Below are 24338 nucleotides of genomic sequence, written 5' to 3' on the forward strand. Positions count from 1 at the left end.
TACATGCATACGCAACGGAAGGTAATCTAAATTATTCTCTCCGTCATAAACAAAAAACCCATGCATCATGTAGTGTAGATTAGTGTAGCTTGCATTTAGTGTAGAATTCATGCATCATGCTTGCATAGTTTCCCATCATTTTGGCCATTGAGGACAATGCCCATATTAGTGTGGAGATGGGGAATTCTAACTTAACTTTTATTCAAAAACCCAAAAAAAATCAAAAAGTTTCGAAAAAATCAAAAAAATTGAAAAAACTTGAAAATCCAAAAACAAGTTCATTTCCTTTGTAGTGTAGTCTTGTATATATTGTTGTATATATTGTGTTTGCTTTATCCTTGTTCACATTGAATGACTACGCCACATCCGAGACATGAGGATATTGAAGACCGCATGGTATGATCTTTCCAATCTCCTTTTTCCTCTTTATGTTAATGACTATGTGGCTTTTTTTTTATTGATGCGGTAAAACAATGTGAATTTAGGACTTGCATCTAGTTTATTTGGCATATTAGTTGGTAGAATCATTTGCATTAGGATGTATATATGTTAGTTGCATCATGGCATGTAGTTGCATGTTAGAAAATTTTTCGAAATCGTCTACTTGGGAAGCTTGACAAATGTATATAGGCTCTAGTATATGCTTTTTCTTCTTAAGACTTTGCTTGTTAGAATACTTGTAAAACACCCTAGGATGTGTCATGCTAGTATCCTTTGACCCATGGATTGAGGCCTAGTCAAGAGTACCTTGTGGTGTGATAACTCCTTGGCTACCGTTTATTCCAAGGTGACCCTTGAAACCATGCATCATTCATCCATGTTCTACCACATTTTTGTCATCAAAGGGAATGGGCACAAAAAGAAATCAATTTTAGTTCAATGAAATGAAAAATGAAAGAAAGTTTGCAAAATGCATCAAATGAAAAGAGGAGCAAAAATAGACTCGTATGCTTCAAATACAAGGCACCCTCACTACATATGGAGTGACTTTGAAAATGTTCAAAAAGAAATGCAAAAAGTTGTCAAGTATTGAATTGCCAAAAATCAAAAGAAATGACAAAAGAAAGTGTTCTTAAATGTCAAATGCCACAAGAAATTGGGGGGAAAAACATCAACAAAGCAAACTCCCAAAGTGAAACTCAAAAATCTATTGATCCCTTTACACATCGTATCCATTATTGTGCATGGTAGAGAGGGGACGACCCTTCTTCTTGTCTAGGCAAGAGGGGGAATTTTGCGATCCTCCAGTGTTTCTAACACCATATGGAGTCTATTCTTGACAAAAGCATTTAATGATTGAGGACAAAGGTACCCTAGCTTGACACAACTTGGAGGTGATTTATTGGTATCCTTCTAGGCCTAGTAGTTTGAAGAAATTTTATCTATGAAAGAGTGTGTACCCTTGAATTGCTTCTCTTGTAGATAATTTCCGACACTTAGATGAGGAAAGTGGCTATTCTTTTGTAGATGCATCCATTATTTGACTTTGTGTGCTTAATGTTTGAATGTGTCGCCATTTTGGCAAGACCCACCTTGCCTTGCAAGAAGGCATCCTACTGTTGGAATATGTGTCCTCCGACAATTATGCGATCACAACTGTTGATCATGATGATCACATGTTTAAGTCTCATTTTAAAGAATACAATTGGGAAGTAATATTTTACTGTCAACTGGTCCACACATATCGCTAATGATTGGCTGACTAGAGTTTGACATTACTGTCGTGCGACGGTGGTGATCAGTTGATCCCCTTAGGTCATACCTAAAGGGTAACACTCTTAATTGATCATTTAATTGATCGTATGACGATACGGGTTAATTAAATTACTTAAAATTGACGGACAATTTTGGAAGTAATATTTACGTGTCTCATTGTAATTTGATTAAATAAGATACGGTCTAAGTAATCGAATTGTTTTAATTACTTATATGAAATTATTGTTTAAGGAAACAATTACATTTGAATGAATAAATTATTATAAATACAAGATGTTGTGATTTATAATTGGTAAAATATTTTGGTACAAGTAATTATGAATTACCAAGTCGATTTTTGTATATGACGTATTTTTATTAATGCGTTGATTTTTAATATGTTAAAAATACGTAACAATTTTATGTGACATGTGACATGTGACATATGACAAATTAACAATTTGACAAAAATAAAATGGAGTCCATTTTATCCATAAAAACCGAAATAATGGGCATGATTAGGAATATATTATGTTGATTATGTTAGTGGTAAACATAATCATTTCTTCCTAAACCTAGCCATGCAACCCTACTTGATCTTGTGAAGACAAACTTGTGCATGCATTGGCCCCTTCCTTCCCCTTCCACCCGGTTTTTCAAGAGGAGAAAACCATGGGCTTTTCTCCTTATTTTTACCATATACACTACCAATAGTTAGTGTATCAATTATTCATTTTTACACACATCTAAAATAAGAATTTCAGAGAGATAAAAAGCCTTCCTTCTTCTCCTTCTCTCAACCGAATTAGAGAGCACAAAATAAAGATTTTTGGTCAATTTTATACAAAATTAATATTGTTCTAGTAATAATAATATCAATTTTATTAAGTTGTTACTTTGGGTATAAAACCTTGGGAGGGATTCTCTACTTGAATCCTTGTTCATCCACTTAAGGAAGCTCAAGAACAAGTGAGTAGGAGAACTCACTTGTGCCCATATAAACCGAAATCCTCAATGTATGATGATGATTTCTTCTTTAATTCTTTATTGTTTGCATGCATAAGATCATCTTTTAATTTTATGACTAAATTAAATCAACACATATTTGAATATGTTATGTAAAGAGATATGGATTTCTAACAAGCGGTATCAAGAGCCTTGGTTGTTTGCATGCAAATCGGTTATAGCTTTTCCGAGTTATACGATTAACATATAAAACTTGTAAATTTGTGTTATTATGATATATCACGAAATAATTTATGCATGTTAAAGTTATTGATCCTAAAATGTATTTAGGATATTTTGGTTAATTTATGGATTTTTATTGTTCATCATATATTATAATGGCATTAAAAATGTGATTTTATGATTAAAATGTCATTTTCGGACTAAAATTGGCAAAACTTCGAATTTTCCAATGATTTTTGGATATGTTATCACATGTTTTATTTGTAGATGACCTGTAAATTTTCAGAATTTGTGGAGTTTTTATGCTCGAAATATGGATTTTTCATTATAAAAATCAGATTTAGATGAAAAAGAGGTTAATATGAGATAAATTTCGATTCTGGTCATAGACATTTAGTATGTTGTCACATGCAATTTTACAAGATGTGTGTAAAATAATTGTAACACCCTCGCACACCAGAACGCCTTACCAAGGACCATTCCAGTGTATGACGGTGTCACCATCTCGGTTTCCCGAGGAAGTAGATCAAATTAGACAATACAAGGGCAACATTACATTAATAAAATATCCGTCACAATACCATTTTATTCAAGTCTCTAGAATAAAGTTCAATTACAACACTTGTGATTCTACAACTCTAGACCAGTAGCGTGATGACTCGATCCCTCCAATCCCAGCAGCAGTAATCAACAATACCTGTTAAACCAACTGCTCACCATCCCCGAATGGATCACCGCAGATACCACAAAACAACACGGGGTCAGTACTGACTAATCAAATATAAGATAAGACAATAAAGTAAATAGCTGATCATCCACTATCCCAAACTCACCACCTCTTACACACACCGACTACACACGAAGTGTGTAGCCCTGCCAGATTACCCATCGCAACAGGTAATCCTCGCCGCCAGTGGGTGACCGCAGCCCATCCCCACCTAGTCCAGCTCCTCAACGAGCGACTAACAGTCCCTGTCCCTTAATGTGCACATCCCCTCTCGTGGCGGGTTCCACGGAGGGCGAACTAGGGTGTGAAGCCACTCCCGCAAGTGACTCCACCACAATCCCAACCACAGCATCGCAGCTGTCACATGACAACGCCATCATTACCACAACCACCATACTCCGATGATCAGCGGATAACCATGAATCACAATACAATCAAAATCTCAAATCAATTAACAGTAGACTGAGTAGGAAATCCTACCTCATCGCAAAGCATGAAAGACTTCCAACTACAGCCGCGCACGACTCCAATAAGCACCCTAACAATATTAACCATGTCCTATTACACGACTATACTCAAAGAATCAATCAAAAGGACACAAGGCAGCAACTTACCTAACCTTGCACATCGGTGACGACATAAATAACCACCACCCACGTCCTCCTTGCTCCGCGAATCCCGACATTCCCATGGTAGGGTTTTAAGCCAATCCCTTTTAGGTATAAGGCTATGGAGTGATAGAGTAGGGAGATGTTCTAGGGCTAGAGAAAGAGAAACTGTCGAGGAAATGAGAAAATAGAAATGAATCTCGCGAACTCGCATTTATAATAACACGTCGACAGCAGTCATACTCGGTCGAGTATAGGAATACTCGGCCGAGTAGACTCCACTCGGTCGAGTATTGGTGATACTCGGCCGAGTGGCCTCCGCTAGGTCGAGTAACTAACCTATACGCACCCTATTACCAGTCTGATCCCTCACCCAATCATCCCTAAGGTCTGTTTGGTCAACAAGATCGGTCAACAACGCTCCTACAATTCCTGAGTATTACAATCTTCCCCCCTTAAAAGAACTTCGTCCCCGAAGTTCAGCCCGTACAACACAAAGTTACCATGGCCTTAACCACCTACCCAAAGGTACATAAATTCACACTATCCATCAATTATCCTCAGCCATCTTATTCAACAACAAGCCATCTTATTCAACAACAATCGCATATCACCGCTACCTTCCCAAACAATGCTACTCACAACTTACACCTATACATACGGAGATTAGTCAAAACAGCATTCAACTCTATACTTACACAAGTATGCAATTGAAACGCTTTACACAATGTAAGAAACCATACCCAAATGTAAACTACCACGTTCCGTACGCTTATATTAAATATACAAAAGCAAAGCGATACACCCTTATAAGATACCTAAGTACACAATCACCACATTCCGAGCACGTATACCAATTATCATCAACTGAACCGAATCTTCATGATACTTGACACCCATGCACCATATAATTTTCATATTAATTACATACAACATAGATGCGGCTTAAAGAAAACATGATTGTAATCCAGTAACTCCGAATGTGAACACCTAACATACATATAATTCCCAATATTTCATAAAATTAAATACTTACTCATAAATAAAATACATATTTCACAAATAAAATACTTATCATAAAACATGAACATAAATTCCGAATGTTAACTACATACATGTAATTCCAAAATCATAGGTATAACTAAACACATATTTTACATAATTAACTAAACACATATTTTACATAATTAAATACTTAATTCCGCGACATTACTCTTCCCCTCTTAAAGGAACTTCGTCCCCGAAGTTCACCAGTAATCATTTTCCCAAACCCAACGCTAAAACGTACCATATGACGGCGACATTACTTATAAACTCATGTAGCTCACTTGTCTTTACGACCTTACACATTTGTGACTTATAAAGACCAATGATTTCAGCGGCCAACATGTACATTATTGTAGCGTGACAATTAATATGTATATATAGAATAAACAAGAAAGAACAGCTCTATGCGTAATCTCATTGGAGCAATTATCATTGTAACCAAACATATACATATGTATAAGACTCTTACGATTACCACGTTGTATGAGTAAAGTGTTACTTTTCATATAATTTAATGTCTAGGGTATTCCACCCCTAAACAATTTAAGATCCTGGTAACCAACCTATGTTATACAATGAAACACTCATAAATTCATAGCTTATACTAACAATCACAATTCCATGATACAATTATGATCTATCTGTAGGACGTCATTTAGTATGACATAGTACAATAAGTATCTAACAAGCTTTGTCACACAATTATCACGTAGTTATGTAATTTTCATAACAAATTTCCAATGTCCCTCTGAAGTCGCAATAATCGGCCGAGTATGAAAGACTACTCGGTCGAGTACGCTCTACTCGGTCGAGTATAGGAATACTCGGCCGAGTGAGCTCTACTCGGTCGAGTAGTAATCTATACTCGGTCGAGTGATGCCCGACAGAGAGCGTTTTGTCGTTATCACTTGGCTATCACTACAACCTGCAACAATTCTTCACAATGGTTTAATACATAACTAATTTCTACCTGAAATGACATGAAACACGCCTCCATACGTTAACCAAGTAACGGCCTTATGGCCAAATACAATCATCCAACAGAAGATACCAAATACCGGAAGCAACATCTAAAGAAGAGGCAATAAATCCGACACAACAAAACAAGTCCATCACCACTAAATAAGTCTAACATCTAAGAAATCAACTAAATAAGTCTAACATCCAAGATCAGCAACGAGGACCCTCCTCCATGTCATCACCACCACCTGCGCCAGAAGTACCTGCACCTGAACTCCCTGCACCTGGAAAACCTGCTGCTGCTGAGTAGTCCCCTCCCGGTGATCTGCCGGGAGTTGGCTCCCCACGGTCCCGCGAGGTAGCCAAACTCGTCTCCTCGGAGGTCTCCGAAACTCGGGTCCACCCCATAACTGTGGAACACTCCCGTATCCACTCCCGGTCCTCTCCACCATACAGGCTGTGCCAAATCAGTCCCGATCCCCTGATTAAGGGTCATCTCGTGTAGGTTGCGGAGCACCAAAGTAGAAGAAATCCGCTCAGCTAGCTCATGAGGCTGCATCCTAGGGTCATGCACCGTAGGGTACGACGAGTACTGGTAGGGGTGATAAGGGTAAGAGTCGGGGCGAGTAAGAGGGCTCGGACACAACCGGGTCTACCCTAGGCGCCTAACTCCACGACGCTCCCTAGGTGGGGGAGGTGCTCGCTCTTTGTCCCCTCATGTACGGTGACGGGCTCGGGTAAGTCCGGGAGGATCCGAGGGTCGATCGTAAGGCGGGGCTCGGGCCTAGGAATGCCACAAGGCTCCCACTCGGCCAAATGATCAACAACGGGGAGGTGAGTGGGTCGGAAGCACCATCCACATAGTACCTCTCACCCTCCAAGCATACGACCCATCATCCATCTTCCTCAACCATCGGTTCTGACGCCAGTATTGGGCGTCCATGGTGGGCACAACCTCAACATACTCATTCCCCTCAGGAGGTGGGGCCTCAAAGTCGGTCGGTCGGCGAGCTAGGCGGGTCACTATGGCCCCGCAAGCAACAAATCGGGTCTCGGATCGTGCCATGCGCTCCGGACTAGAGCACACTATACCAGGAGCACCGTAGTAAAACGGTTTCGGCGGTGGAGGTTAAGGTAGGACACAAGGAGCATGACTTCGTGAGAGTTGAGTTTACTCACGTCCTCTCTCGAGTAAAGTAGACAGGTCAACATCCTTAGAAACATACGAAGGGAAACGTGCTGGATATCATTAATCAACATGGCACTGACGGTAGGGGCGGGTCTGCCAGTCAAATAAGGAAGGTACTGAGGTGCGCCACTGTTCTTGGCCACGTCACTAAGGTAGTCATCATCCTCGGCCTCTAAACCCAAATGGTCAGCCAACTCATCAAGGGTAAGCTCATGATCCTCATTCATGAGACGAAAAGAGACGGTCTTTCCCTTCTTATCATACACAAAAGAACTCAAAAACTCTAGGGTCAAGTGGGGGTAGGATTTCTTTCTCAGGTGGTACAACCCCTCCATGCCCAAAATCTTGAAAATGTGGACTATGTCCTCCTTAATCCCCAAGGTCTCAAGGATACTAGGGTTGACACAACGGGTGGGGCGAAAAGGACGACGCATAAGAGCCACGAAAGCCTTACGATGATCGAAGTTAGCAAAAATTACCGATGGATGTGCCTCCACCGGCGGTACAACCGGTCCACTGCTACCTTGCCCAGCCTCGAGTTGAACATTCGCGCGAGGTCTCTTGTTGGGTAAACCTCTAGTTTTCACCATACTGCAAGGAAATTATCTTTAACAAAGGATTGACATTCGAAACTCTTAGCACAAAAGACGGACTGTTTCACTTGTATACCGATTTAGGAACAATATTTTTAAAACAACTATCAGAAAATCACCAACTATTTACTATTCATATGGTTCCAATTTTAAATCACTTCACACTAGAGAATACTCATCTATAACAATGCGAAATTCGTTTTTGATAACCCTACATCATAAGATAATCAACCAAAAATGTACACAAAGCCTATATGAAGTCGAATTCGAAAAATTAATAAGTTTAAGACTGAATTTCAATTGTTTTTAACAAGAAATCGAAGTATAGCATGCTAATACACAATGTCTTTGAAAAGAATAAAGGAATTTGAGTTTAAATCTTACCTTAAACTGAGTTAGGGCAACTAAGGACAAGTGTGACACCAAGATTTTACCCAAAAGCTTGAGAAAGAAAGAGTATGGAGCATGGTGGTTTTAGAGAGAAGGAAAGATGAAGATGGGAGGCGGAAATAAGAAAGAAAGGCACGAAATTAGGGTTTTTGTATAACCCGCAATTGGCCTGCTACAGCAACACTCGGTCGAGTGTTGGGAATACTCGGCCGAGTGTTCACTACTCGGTCGAGTATTTAGGATACTCGGCCGAGTGTGCATTACTCGGTCGAGTACCATTCTTACTCGGTCGAGTTTTAAACACCAGAATCGATTATTATTCTGACAAAATGGGTACTCGGTTATGTAACTTGATACTCGGCCGAGTTTGGTCTACTCGGTCGAGTACTCGCATCTACTCGATCTAATTTTCGAAATAGAGAAGGAGTCGTAACTTTTCACTGTTCCTGCAAAATCAAATAACATCGTTCGGAGTTCCGGGATTCCGGCTCGTCACTATTAACGCTGATTTGTACCACCTTAACACACGTCACATACATCCATCATCGAAACAATCCCTCACTATGCCAAGAAACTATTTTCTTTGTACCCATATAGCATATGTCACAATCTAATTACGGTACCTACCAGGTTTAGCTCTATATCACATCATTTCTACTTCTGCTAATCACCAGACGTACACATTATTCACATTTGTAACACAATAATTTCACACCTAACACATTCATCATAAAACAAATTGATTAATTGGTCACTGATCACACCTTGCAACAATTCCATATTCACTTCCACTTTTCCACACATCTATCTACACATACCACTCTAGTAATAGATACACACACAATAGATGCACACAACACACAACACTTAACAATCCACGACTCACACTATCTACCCTTTTCCCGTGTCTGGCTTAAGTCCGATGGGGCCATGATTTTGAAATGAGGGCGCCTACTCACTCAAAATCTAGCATCGGCTGGGGCTCCCAACGTACATACACCAGGTTCATTTTAATTGACACCCTATGTTCATTAATTTCGTTAGTTCAGGTTCCAAAATCGTCGGCTCTGATACCACTTTGTAACACCCTCGCACACCAGAACGCCTTACCAAGGACCATTCCAGTGTATGACGGTGTCACCATCTCGGTTTCCCGAGGAAGTAGATCAAATTAGACAATACAAGGGCAATATTACATTAATAAAATATCCGTCACAATACCATTTTATTCAAGTCTCTAGAATAAAGTTCAATTACAACACTTGTGATTCTACAACTCTAGACCAGTAGCGTGATGACTCGATCCCTCCAATCCCAGCAGCAGTAATCAACAATACCTGCTAAACCAACTGCTCACCATCCCCGAATGGATCACCGCAGATACCACAAAACAACACGGGGTCAGTACTGACTAATCAAATATAAGATAAGACAATAAAGTAAATAGCTGATCATCCACTATCCCAAACTCACCACCTCTTACACACACCGACTACACACGAAATGTGTAGCCCGCGATTACCCATCGCAGGTAATCCTCGCCGCCGATGGGTGACCGCAGCCCATCCCCACCTAGTCCAGCTCCTCAACGAGCGACTAACAGTCCCTGTCCCTTAATGTGCACATCCCCTCTCGTGGCGGGTTCCACGGAGGGCGAACTAGGGTGTGAAGCCACTCCCGCAAGTGACTCCACCACAATCCCAACCACAGCATCGCAGCTATCACATGACAACGCCATCATTACCACAATCACCATACTCCGATGATCAGCGGATAACCATGAATCACAATACAATCAAAATCTCAAATCAATTAACAGTAGACTGAGTAGGAAATCCTACCTCATCGCAAAGCATGAAAGACTTCCAACTACAGCCGCGCACGACTCCAATAAGCACCCTAACAATATTAACCATGTCCTATTACACGACTATACTCAAAGAATCAATCAAAAGGACACAAGGCAGCAACTTACCTAACCTTGCACATCGGTGACGACATAAATAACCACCACCCACGTCCTCCTTGCTCCGCGAATCCCGACATTCCCATGGTAGGGTTTTAAGCTAATCCCTTTTAGGTATAAGGCTATGGAGTGATAGAGTAGGGAGATGTTCTAGGGTTAGAGAAAGAGAAACTGTCGAGGAAATGAGAAAATAGAAATGAATCTCGCGAACTCGCATTTATAATAACGCGTCGACAGCAGTCATACTCGGTCGAGTATAGGAATACTCGGCCGAGTAGACTCCACTCGGTCGAGTATTGGTGATACTCGGCCGAGTGGCCTCCGCTAGGTCGAGTAACTAACCTATACGCCCCCTATTACCAGTCTGATCCCTCACCCAATCATCCCTAAGGTCTGTTTGGTCAACAAGATCGGTCAACAATGCTCCTAAAATTCCTGAGTATTACAATAATAGGCTATATTGAAGTCTTTATGCATGATTTATGAATTTTTGATGAAAAATAGCATAACTAGTGACTTAATTAGTGAATAATTGCTAAAACATACTTCATGACTAAGGAAAAACGTCACATGTTGCATTTTATTATCCTTTTCAGATCTAAAATTGAAAAGTTGATGAATATAATTTTTCTCATGTTTTTATGATGATAATTGATAAATCCGATAAACCGCAACATAGTTTATCCGGAAAATTTTCGAAATTTTAACCTAAGTTTTTGAACATTATGAGTGTCATGTTATTTTTTCCAGAATGTTCATAAGTTTGAATTTCAAAATTTTAATTTATTTGAAATTTTTGTGATTTATTTGATGTTTATAGCATTTTTATTGTAATTTTGGGTCCATTAATGAACAATTTTAGAAATATGAGTTAGTTATGGTCAAATAGTTAGTGGAGACTAATTTTGAGTCCTAAGAGGTTAGAGTAATTAACTTGTGCATAAATATGAATTTATGTATTTTATTGTGATTTAAAAAGGTTGAATCACGCAAATCCGTAAAAACCGTTTAATATACGATATTGGCTACTTAAAGGCGATTTAGCATAAAATTGGGCATGTTCATACATATTATAATGCTTCATTTTATTTATGATTGTCATAATTTTATTTTATGTAATTTTTGAATTATGTATTTTTACTTAGTATGGCCTTAGTTTTAACTGGTATTACCCGAAATGTATGGGAATATCGATTCGGTTGTAATTTATTGTGATCTCGTATCACCGTTTTGTAATTTAATAGATTTATTTTATTTTAATTACAAATGTATAATTGGAATTATGTAATTTGTTATGTAATTTAATTATTCCGGAGTTCCTTGAAGACGGTGTCACTCAAGAAGGCGATACATATAGACGGTGATACCTCGAGATGCGTGCCATAACCGAAGTTCAAGGGACCAATGGAGTTGGTTTCCGAATATGTAATAGTTAATTAGATTTTCTATTTTAGGAAGGCCATACTAGGATTTATTTTATGTTTTGCATTTTATTTATATGTTGCATGCATCGCTAAATCACCATAACTAAAACATGCATTGTCATTTTAATCTAGTTTATCGACCGTGTCAAATAAAATTATCGTAGTTCACCGCTTTAGTTCACTTAAAACGTGATAGATAATAAATTGACATGACCTCTCACTAAAATAATCAATTGAGACATAGCCTTACCAAAAAGTAGAAACCATGAAAACCTATTTCGTGAGGGAGTGCACTCGGCCACACCGGGGTACAAACCTTGTTACGTAGGGTAAGTGGTTGATAAATGTCTATCCACCGAATTCATGTTGATAAGGGATGTATCAGCCACACCGTGCCCAAGTTGATGTGGATTTGGATCATGGACACATTTATTCGAAATTTGGGTTGAACTCAACAAAAGTTTTTGATAAGGGATGTATCGGCCACACCGTGCCCTTGTCGAATGTGTTTTGGGTTAAAGATAAATGTTAATGTAATTTTATCGACCAAGAGTTCTAAAAGTAGAATCGATTAAAGAGTTAATCCACCGAGTTATATTGATAAGGGATGTATCGGCCACACCGTGCCCAAGTTAATATGAATTTGGGTCTTGGAATCATTTATCAAGTTGGGTAGAGGTCACTAGATAAATGCAATAAAACTTGTTTAAATTAATTTTTACGAGTATTATTATTTTTAAAAGCGACATTTGTTTTATTCCTTCTATCTTTGTTTTGTAGACCGCTCTTATTTCTCATAACAAATGGCAAATCCAAACACCGACGCCACGCCTCTCACTAATACTTCATGGCTCCGATCCTTCATGGATCGATGTAAACTTGAAAAGAATGGGTCAAATTTCTCCGATTGGGATGCCAACTCAAACTAGCCGCCCATGGTGACGACAAGCTTCGTTACCTTACCGAGGCCTCTCCACCCGAACATAATGCTAGGTCGACCGCCGCCACTAAGGAAGCATATGAGGCTTACCACAAGGAGTCCGCCGCAATGAAAAATGTGTTGATCTTTGCGATGGAGGCGGATCTCCAAAGGAGAGCCTTTAAAATGGGCACCGCTAATGAAATCTACTCCAAGCTTGTGACAATGTTTCCACAAACTCCGCGGATCGTCCAATATGAGGCAGCCGCGACATTCTTTGATCTCGACTTCAAAGAGGGCCAAAAAGTTAGCCCTAATGTGCTCAAATTAATGGAGCTAGTCGAGACCTTGAAGATTCAAAAAGTTGAAATCCCCAAAGAACTGGTTATAGATAGGATTCTACACTCCTTATCCAAGGTCAAGGCGTATGTTCAATTCCGGGTGAATCTTAACATGCAAGACAAGGACGTGTCTCTTGAAGAATTGCACAAGTTACTTGTGCAAGCCGAAAGAGACATGGGGTTAAATGTTAACCCACCTAAGGATGTGCTTAACATAAGCACCAAAAGCAAGTGGAAGTTCAAAAGGAATGGGAAGAAGAGTAAGAAGCAAGCTCCCACTTTCACCAAAGCTAAGACTTATGAAGCAAGCACTTCCAAAATCAAGAAGGGTCCTCTTGATAAATGCCATTATTGTAATGGTGTTGGACATTGGAAAAGAAATTGTTCCAAATACCTTGGTGACATTAAGGCTGGAAAAATCACTCCAGTAGGTAAAAGACTATCCTTTCTTTTATGTTTCTAATTCAACTATGGTATTGTGATACAAAGTTGTGATAATGTATCCCCTTTTTATTGTAAATAGGGCTTCCACCAAGCAAAGACAAGGGAAAAGAAAAGCAAGCTTAAGAAACCATCAAGAAGCTAGGAATAGCTTTCATGAAGCTTCGCTTTTTATTGTCTTATTTTAATTATGTTTCGGATTTTAGAACCTTTTGATTTCCGTGTTCGACATGGAAATATATTTTGGATAATGGTGGCTTGGTTTGCAACCCAAGTCACCCGTTTTATCGTTTTTATCCTTGTTCTAAAATTCGTCTTTATCCGCTTGCTCATAGAAACATATGATCATTCACTTAAAGTGATCTAATAGACAACTATAATGATGGGATTCATTATATGTCCACAAGCTTAAGGCTTGTGAATGATCATTTATAAAGTGATATTGAGTTAATTAACTCTCTTAAATGAATGTTAATCACCAAGTACACTTACAAAATCTAAATCAATTAGTCAATCTATGAGATAGTCCTCCTTATACTTCAAAAATCATTATTTGTGTCTCATATGCTATCTTTAAATCTCTAGTGTATTCATTCTAAAGATAGAGTGGGAGAAAATGAAGACACAAAGGAAAATCTGTGTACTTGTGTAAATGAGATCTACGCAAGGGAGAATGATTTGAATGAAGGTATACCTATTTATATGGTACACACGAATAGATGAGATCTATGGTCTCGAATAGATCTACAAGACAATAGAGACCAAGTGAAGTAATCAAAAGAATATGTTCTCAAGATAACTACACGAGGAGACCAAAAGAAAGTTTTGGAATAAGAATGACTAATATAAAGTCTTAACAAGAGTTTTTGACTAGTTTATGATAAATTTTGACCAATAGTTTCAAATATTGATGTTTACTTAAGAGCCTATATAAATCAAAGTTGAAAATATTGATATACTGATATCCACAAGAGCTAAGTTAAGTATTAACCACGCAAAAGTCATTACTAAACCTCATTATGAAAATGAAATGGTTAGACCTCCTTCCGAAAAGGGTATTTTGAGAAGGACGTGTATTAGATATAATTCACATTTATCTAATGACATTGTTGCGCATCATTATAAAATGAATGAGTTAGAGATTAAAATCTCTTTCCATAAGGTTAAGATTGAAACCTTTTCAAAATAGGTATTTTGAAAGGATATGATGGGAACATATATGGTTTTATCTGAATAACTTAGCAAAGAAAATATATATTTCAATTCTTGAAATGGTTTGATTGAGTAGTTAATTGCGAAACATGTGGAATTACGTGGGAGTTGGAAATTATCATGTGAAGTCATGGAATTTAGTGGGAGCTATCATCTTGTAAAAGTTTATAACATCACATCATGAGATGTTGGATAGGTGTTGAGATATACACATCAAATCAACGAGAAACGTAGGTTATTCATGTAAATGAAAATGGAATTACCATTACCAGTCATGGTCGTTCATTGAACCTAAGAATGGTTGATCTCATGATTATTAGTTACTAATGTTTCCGCCATTAGAATAATCATGCACATGTCCAAAAATGAATCATATGCATAAGAGCATGATGAATCATTGGCAAGCCATAGAAGAAACGTCATTAATTCTCGAGGAGAATCCGATGAGCGATTTCAGTGTTAGACAGAACACTCTGTTATTAAAATTCGAACAACACGTAAGGATTTATGAAAATCTTAAGCCTTTCAAGCTAAAAAGAGAAATAATAGGTTTGGAAAAGTACTTAATTGAAGTAAGAAGTTACGCAAAACTAATATTTCCTAATATGCTAGGACTTGTGAGAAGTGCTAGGCTAATCATCTTGACAAATTGTTACAAGACTCTGTAAAACATTTACCTAGTGCTTATGAGTGGGTGGGGTACTTGATCAGTGCAAGTTATATCATTCACTGCAAATTCAGTGGTTATGTAATAATCGACAGGGAAGTTCTTTCAAGATAAAGAACCCAAACCAAGGTTGGGAACCTATATGTTTACTTGGTAAGGTTCATGCAATGAAAGATAACATGAACGTAAAGGAAAATGCGATTATAAAAAGTTTGAACACATGGACACATGGTAAGTTAAACTTCTTTTGCAATCAACAAGTGTTTACACACTTACGATATGCATCACAAGGTTGTAATATGGTATTGACTACCCGAATGTGATGTCGACATTTGTCGTTTGAGTTATTATTAACTCACCTTATACTTTGTTACATCCAAACGGGTTGTAGAGACAATTGAACCCCGTTAAAGTGAACACGGATTAGCATTGTATTCGCCCATAGTTACTTACATGAGGTGACATCTCGAAGTAACTAAAGTGTGATGCGATTGATGGCAAGTTCAAATGCCATGGAGTCATAGGAGAATGACTAGCCGATCACATAGCAGATCGTTAGGAACACTTTGTCGGGCCTTATGACCGCTTATAGAGTTCTGGCAAATTATTATAGCCTGGTCGTGACGAGAGCTACTATAGTATTCTAATGAATCGATTCTTTTGACTAAAGACTGTTCGCCTAAGGTGGCACAGTTTCAGATTAACTTTGATTTATGTTACTACGACCTTCGTAAATGGGATCAAATGGGCGTATTTTGGGTTATGATGGTTGTGGCTAGTCGAAGGGAATAAGTGCGATGGGAATTGTCCACCCCTTCTCAGGGTTATAACAATATCTCAAGGCCACTCCTATGCTACAAATATAAGGCACCCTCACTACATATGGAGTGACTTTGAAAATGTTCAAAAAGAAATGCAAAAAGTTGTCAAGTATTGAATTGCCAAAAATCAAAAGAAATGACAAAAGAAAGTGTTCTCAAATGTCAAATGCCACAAGAAATTGGAGGGAAAAACATCAACAAAGCAAACTCCCAAAGTGAAACTCAAAAATCTATTGATCTCTTTACCCATCGTATCCATTTTTGTGCATGGTAGAGAGGGGACAACCCTTCTTCTTGTCTAGGCAAGAGGGTGAATTCCGCGATCCTCCAGTGTTTCTAACACCATAGGGAGTCTATTCTTGACAAAAGCATTTAATGATTGAGGACAAAGGTACCCTAGCTTGACACAACTTGGAGGTGATTTATTGGTATCCTTCTAGGCCTAGTAGTTTGAAGAAATTGTATCTATGAAGGAGTGTGTACCCTTGAATTGCTTCCCTTGTAGATAATTTCCTCCACTTAGATGAGGAAAGTGGCTATTCTTTTGTAGATGCATCCATTATTTGACTTTGTGTGCTTAATGTTTGGATGTGTCGCCATTTTGGCAAGACCCACCTTGCCTTGCAAGAAGGCGTCCTACTGTTGGAATATGTGTCCTCCGACAATTATGCGATCACAACTGTTGATCATGATGATCACATGTTTAAGTCTCATTTTAAAGAATACAATTGGGAAGTAATATTTTACTGTCAACTGGTCCACACATATCGGTAATGATTGGCTGACTAGAGTTTGACATTACTGTCGTTCGACGGTGGTGATCAGTTGATCCCCTTAGGTCATACCTAAAGGGTAACACTCTTAATTGATCATTTAATTGATCGTATGACGATACGGGTTAATTAAATTACTTAAAATTGACGGACGATTTTGGAAGTAATATTTACGTGTCTCATTGTAATTTGATTAAATAAGATACGGTCTAAGTAATCGATTTGTTTTAATTACTTAGATGAAATTATTGTTTAAGGAAACAATTGCATTTGAATGAATAAATTATTATAAATACAAGATGTTGTGATTTATAATTGGTAAAATATTTTGGTACAAGTAATTATGAATTACCAAGTCGATTTTTGTATATGACGTATTTTTATTAATGCGTTGATTTTTAATATGTTAAAAATACATAACAATTTTATGTGACATGTGACATATGACAAATTAACAATTTGACAAAAATAAAATGGAGTCCATTATATCAATAAAAACCGAAATAATGGGGATGATTAGGAATATATTATGTTCATTATGTTAGTGGTAAACATAATAATTTCTTCCTAAACCTAGCCATGCAACCCTACTTGATCTTGTGAAGACAACCTTGTGCATGCATTGACCCCTTCCTTCCCCTTCCACCCGGTTTTTCAAGAGGAGAAAACCATGGGTTTTTCTCCTTACTTTTACCATATACACTACCAATAGTTAGTGTATCAATTATTCATTTTTACACACATCTAAAATAAGAATTTTAGAGAGATAAAAAGCCTTCCTTCTTCTCCTTCTCTCAACCGAATTAGAGAGTACAAAATAAAGATTTTTGGTCAATTTTATACAAAAAATAATATTGTTCTAGTAATAATAATATTAATTTTATTAAGTTGTTAATTTGGGTATAAAACCTTGGGAGTGATTCTCTACTTGAATCCTTGTTCATCCACTTAAGGAAGCTCAAGAACAAGTGAGTAAGAGAACTCACTTGTGCCCATATAAACCGAAATCCTCAATATATGATGATGATTTCTTCTTTAATTCTTTATAGTTTGCATGCATAAGATCATCTTTTAATTTTATGACTAAATTAAATCAACACATATTTGAATATGTTATGTAAAGAGATATAGATTTCTAACACCTACCTTATGGTTATCTTGTTGTGAATTGAAGGGGCGGAGATAGACCCGCTAATTGTCTCATATCGGCTATGTTATTAGGTTAGTTTAAATAATGGTCCTAGTCTTTGTCACCTCTTTACTCGGGACGAGCAAAGGTTCGGTTTGGGGATTTTTGATGTGACCATAATTAGAGCATATTTAGTCCCCAGATTAGCCTTGTTTCCATGCTTTTTAGTGCATATTTGGGTCATTTATTGTCTTTAGTCCTTTGTTTTGCATATTCTTTGAGGTTTTGTGTCCTTGGTAGGAAAGGAGTGCAAATCTTGCATTTTCATGGCAAAATGAGGCTAAATTGATTGAATTCAATGACCAAGCATCAAAGAGAAGACATGATTAGAAGGCCTTTGTACATACTATAGTAGATGGGCAATGATGAGAAAAGATCTTTGCATCCCCGAGGAAATCCCCAAGGATTTTATGAAGAAAATGGAAGAAAAGAAGAAGGAAAGAAGTTGTAAGACAATCCGGGCGGATTGTCCTCAAGACGCCCGTCCAGCACCCACAATCCGAGCGTCTTCCTCTACAAGACGCCCGTGCAAAACGCCCAGAATCCGCCCGTCTTCCCCTTCTGGACGCCCGTCCAGAAACACCCAAATCCGCCCGTCCCGTGCCCTGGACGCCTGGATTCCCTTACAGCCTTTTCGTCTTCTACAAGCTTCAAGGAAGGATGCGGTTATTTTTCTAAGACCGGCGAATAGGAGACCGAAGTCTCCCTAGAGACCGGCGATTCCTCAAGGACTTAATCGTCATTTAAGCCCTTAGTAAACCCTAATTTATGTAACTAATCCCCACTATAAATACCCTATTAGTCTAATTAGAAGAGGATGTTCTTTTTAGCAATCTTTAGTGTAGTTAATATCAATCAAATCTCTCTTTAATCTTGTAATCAACATTTAATCAAGTTTTAATACAAGTTTCATTTCCTTAATCTCTCTCTTGTTCATCCTTTGTTTTTGGGTAATTGGAGACTATTTGGGTTATTATTGGGAGATTGTCAACCTTACAATCTATCATCAAGTACTTCTATTATTCTTTGCTTTATTATTGGAATCATTAATAGGTATAATTCTCTTAATCCCTTTTTAATTATTGTTAATCACTTTCATTTATTCATCATGTTTTACTTTGTTGATATGATTGACAACCTTGCTAGCATGTTCACATTATAATGAGTGAGTAGTTTTCTTAGCTAGGGTTAATGGGTAATTAGGGGAAACCAACATGGGGATGATTCATGCTTAAATTAATATGTTTTCATAGTTTATTTGCTTGCTTGTTGTGATCTCAACTTATGCACATGTTATGTTTGTTGAAATGCGAGCCTATGAATCCTTGCATTTTTTACCCATTACCTATCTTTTCAATGACACTTGTAAGACATAAACCAACTAGAGTCTCATTAGACCATGCATATAGTTGAGTAGGGAAGATTAAGTCGACTTGTGGTGTTGTACAATCTAATCGATTCGGCTCCGGGACCCAAACTTTCCAAGGATTGTAAGATATAAACCAACTCGATCCATCACGACAATAACTGCTTGCTTATAATTTGAGAATATGTTTGTATGATCAATTCCCATGAATCCCCTATGACCCCATGACACCCTAGTGCCTTTTATCAATTGTTTACATCCCTTTCAATTCATCTTGCTTGTTTACTTTTATTGCTATTTAGTTTAGTGATCTTCTACTTCAAACCCCAAATTGTGACACCCTTAGACACCACTAGTTGCAATAGAAAATGTCATCTCAATTCCCGTCCCTTTGGATCTGACCTTTACTTGCCTCTTTACTAATTGTAGAGTTGTTTGTGAAGTTATAAATTGTGTTTTGGTCTAGGCGCTCCTAACGACAAGTACCCTTTGATCACAAAATTGAAAGGACTTTGACAACCAATAGAAGACTTGCTAGGAGAACTTTGAGAGGTATTGGTGAGGTTGTAGATATTCAACAAAATACTATTGAGTTCATCAACCCTTTTGCAAGAGAAGGTGAGGAGAACCCAACATATAATCCAACACAAAATCAACCCACAATGCCTAAATTTTCATCACATTCCGTACCAACCGAGGAGAACCTACCCAACGGTACTCCCACACCACAACACTTAACCGGAAATTTCATTGCCAAATCCGCATTTATCCAATTAGTCAAAAGAAGCCAATTTGGGGGGATGCCTAGTGAAGACCCTCACTCTCACATGGAGACTTTTTGTGACTATTGTGATGCAATATCTCAAACCGGTGTAACTCAAGACCAAATTCGATGGGTCTTATTTCATTTTTCTCTAATTGGCACCGCGAAACAATGGTTGAAAGGCCTTGATAAGGCTACTCTTGGAATTGATTCTTGGAAGAAGTTGGCTCTAGCTTTCTACAAAAATTTCTATCCACCGGAAAAGACTAACATGCTAAGAGCTCAAATTACGGGCTTTAAGCAAAGAGATGAAGAATCTTTGTATGAAGCTTGGGAGCGATTCAAAGGAATTTGCCGCTCATGTCCTCATCATGGACTTAGTGAGGTGGTTCTTGGTATAACAATTTTGGAATGGTCTTTATGAAGACTCAAGAAACATTCTCAACATGGGATCAAATGGAATGTTCACCGAAGTTGATGACAATCAAACTTGGAATAAAATTGAGAAAGCGGCGGTCGATAACTCACAATATAGTAGGCCTTGCAAGGCTACTAGAGGAGGAAAGCATGAAGTTGACTCTATTACTCAATTAGGTGCTCAACTTAGTGCTCACATTGATATCATCATCTTGAAGTTTGAAAAAGCTATGGCTAGACTTGAAGAAACCTCAAAATCACCAAAGCATCATGTTAATGCCATGACGGCATTTTCATCAATCCCAAGTGGGATATGTGAGAATTGTGGAACTTTGGGACATGACCAAAGTGAATGTAGAGGAACAAATGAACAAGTGAATGCTTTTCAAGCATACAAGAGTGGTACCCCTTATTCAAACTATTACAATGAAAACACCAAATTCCACCCAAATCTCTCATACAAAAGCAAAAATGTTCAAGACCCTCAACCAACATACACCCCACCTCCCATGAGAAACCAAAATCAAAGACCCTTTTACAACCAAAACCAAGGTTACCAAAATCAAACTCCATACAATCAACAAAATGACCAAGGTTTTGATGTTCAAAAAGCGGTCCTTCAAATACAAAAGAATCAACAAGAGTTTTTCACTCAAATGGAAAAGGATAGTCAAGCAAAGGAAATCACCATCAACAACATCCTAGCCCACACCAAAATGTTGGAAACCCAATTGACTCAACTAGCATCTTCAAACTCACAAAGACAAAAGGGGCAATTACCACCTCAAAGTAATCCCCCAAGACATGAAACGGTTAGTGCCATTCACATGAGGAGTGGTACAAGGTATGAAGCACCAAAGGAGCAAGTTGAGGATGAAATTGTGGAAGCTAGTGACAAAGAAGAAATTGTGCAAAACTCCAATGATGGAGAACCATCAAAAGAGGAAGTTTCAAAGAAAAATGAAGACAAGGCCAAGGAGAAGGAGCCCATTGTGGTTAGACTTCCTTTTCCGAGTCGTCAAGCCAAGCCCAAATTTGATGACCAACTTGGAAAGTTTATGGAGATTGTGAAGAATTTATAAGTCTCGATTCCTTTCACGGAATTAATCAATCACGTGCCGGCCTATGCAAAATACATGAAAGACATCCTCACGAAGAAGAAGTCAATCCGGAAGCTTGAGACTATCGCCTTCACTAAGGTGAGTAGTGCAATACTTCAAGGGTGTTCACCTCCAAAACTTAAAGATCCGGGAAGCTTCTCAATACCGTGCACCATTGGCGACACCACGATCAACAAAGCCTTATGTGATCTAGGGGCTAGTGTGAGTGTTATGCCGTACTCGGTGAGTAAAAGGTTAGGGATGAGAGAGCTTAAATGCACCAATGTCACCCTCTAAATGGCCGATAGATCGACGAAGACACCATTAGGGATATGGGAAGATTTTCCCGTAAGAGTTGGGAAATTTTTCATCCCGGTGGACTTTGTCATTGTTGACATGGAAGAAGACTCCAATATTCCAATCATTCTAGGAAGACCTTTCTTTCACACCGCGGGTGCGGTGATTGATGTGAAGCATGGAGAGTTCACTCTAGAAGTGGGAGATGAGAGCATAACTTTCAATCTTGACAAAACCATGAGAGCTCCCCGTTTGCATGAACCATGTTTTATGGTTGATCATTATAGCCGGAAGGATGATAAGAAGAAGTCGGAATCCCAATGGAAGAAGAAAGTTGATGATGCTCCATTCAAAGAGCAAGTGAATTGTAACAAAGAGAGCTTGAAAAGCTCACCAAAGTCAAGCAATGAAGAGGATGGCCTCCTTGGCCAAGACAAGAAAGTGGGAGAGTTGTCTCTATCAACTCAAGAGATCTTTAGTGACCAAGTAGATGAAGTTTGTGGTCTTTGGGACGATGAGTTTGAAGGGATTTTCAATCCCTATATTGGCAATGCTATCGAGAAAGACCAACATGAAGGATAACAAGGGCAAAGATCTATTGAATATCTTTATCATGACAATGAACAAGCTTTTGAAAACTTTTTCAAGGTGTTGAGCAACATCAACAACACCTTGGACATGCCCCCATGACATCTCACTAAGTATGAGAGTTTGGTGGAGTCCTCCCTAAACCACCATTTGTAAATATTTCTAACTCCCTAACTTGCATTTTAATTCCTACATTGCATTTTTGTCATTTTTGGATTTTTATGCTTTGATCAAGATAATTATCATTTTTGAGAGAAGTGAGAGAGGGACTAATGATTTTAATTGATGTGTAGTGCTTTAGCTTAGTTTGGGGATAGCAATTGCCAGGGCTATTCATGCCTTAGTAGTGGCCCTACAATAAGGAACACGGGATTTGAAGAATGAAAAATGACACGGGATATGCAAGTGCACGGATGGAACTGAATCCGGGTAGACCAGGGAGAATCCGAGCGTCCTTCAGGGGAATCCGCTCGTCTCTAGGGAATCTGAGCGTCTTTTATAGAATCCGTCCGTCCAATTTAACTACAAAATTGAAAATTTGGGACTGTTGAAGAATCAGAGCGTCCCAGCAGAGAAGACGCTCGTCTCAATGAATCCGCTCGTCTTTGCAGAAAGACGCCCGTCTTTTTGCCAGTTCAAAATGAGAAAACCTGCTGTAACAAAATCCGCCCGTCTTTGAAAGAATCCGCTCGTCCCGCAGTCGGAAAATCCGAGCGTCCCAGCTGAAAGACGCCCGTCTTTAGGCGAGAATTCCTGAACCCGGAATAGGCAGAATCCGAGCGTCCCGAAGGAAAAACGCCCGTCTGCCCCAGCAGTTTCAAAATTTTCGGGTGTTTTTAAATACCCCTCCCACATTCATTCCTTCATTCATACATTCAAAACACTACCAAAACCCCAAAACCCTCATCCTCTCCATCACAAAAACAAGATTTCCTCAACCAAATTCAAAAAAATCAAATCCAAACTTCCTTTTAACAACAATTAATCACTCCTCCTCCAACAAAAATCAATCCAAGCACCAAAATCTTCAACCTTTGAGTCGATTTTTGAAATACAAAGGCAAAGCCTTTCATCTTAAAATCGATTTGGGTATAATTGAAAATTGACGATTTTCAATCTTTTCTTGGTATAATCATCAATGGCAAGAACAAAAGGATCAACAAAGGCTTTTAAGGCAAAGACACTCTAATCATTTCTAACTCCCATAGGGATACATTTGCCAAGTATGCTAGGAAATCCTTTCTACCCACCAAATTCATATGTGAAGATGCCTTGACAAAATTGGGTGTCCTTGAGCAAACAAAAGCCTTCTTTGAAGCCATAGGGTTGGGGAAATTGTTTACTACAAGAGAATTGACATACCCCTCCCTTACCTTGGAATACTTGAGTTCATTAAAAGTGACTAAGGTAGAGACTAGAGAATACATCGAGTTTCGCCTTGCCAATGTGAATAGGCGCATCACCTTTGATGTTTTGAGTAAAGCATTAGGTCTTAGTGATACACCTCGTTATTATAAGAAGCCCGAAAAATATGACCCCGCTCCTCTTTGGGAGGCGATTTCCGGGAAGAAATTTGAGAACTATCATGCTTGTCGCGCACTTTTAGTCCACCATCCGGGCATTAGAGTGTGGCACAAGGTCATCGGGAATACTATCA

The 24338-nt window shown here is 38.5% G+C and overlaps 1 non-coding gene across 1 annotated transcript; it reads right to left on the reverse strand.

Annotated features, from left to right (window-relative positions):
- Positions 1 to 20550: 20550 nt before the first annotated feature.
- Positions 20551 to 20657, reverse strand: LOC141626062 (small nucleolar RNA R71). The gene has a single exon (XR_012535791.1). It is a non-coding gene; the product is annotated as a small nucleolar RNA R71 (small nucleolar RNA).
- Between the last annotated feature and the right edge of the window lie 3681 nt (positions 20658 to 24338).

Source organism: Silene latifolia, chromosome X (genome assembly GCF_048544455.1).
Source record: "Silene latifolia isolate original U9 population chromosome X, ASM4854445v1, whole genome shotgun sequence".
In the NCBI taxonomy this organism is placed as follows: domain Eukaryota; kingdom Viridiplantae; phylum Streptophyta; class Magnoliopsida; order Caryophyllales; family Caryophyllaceae; genus Silene; species Silene latifolia.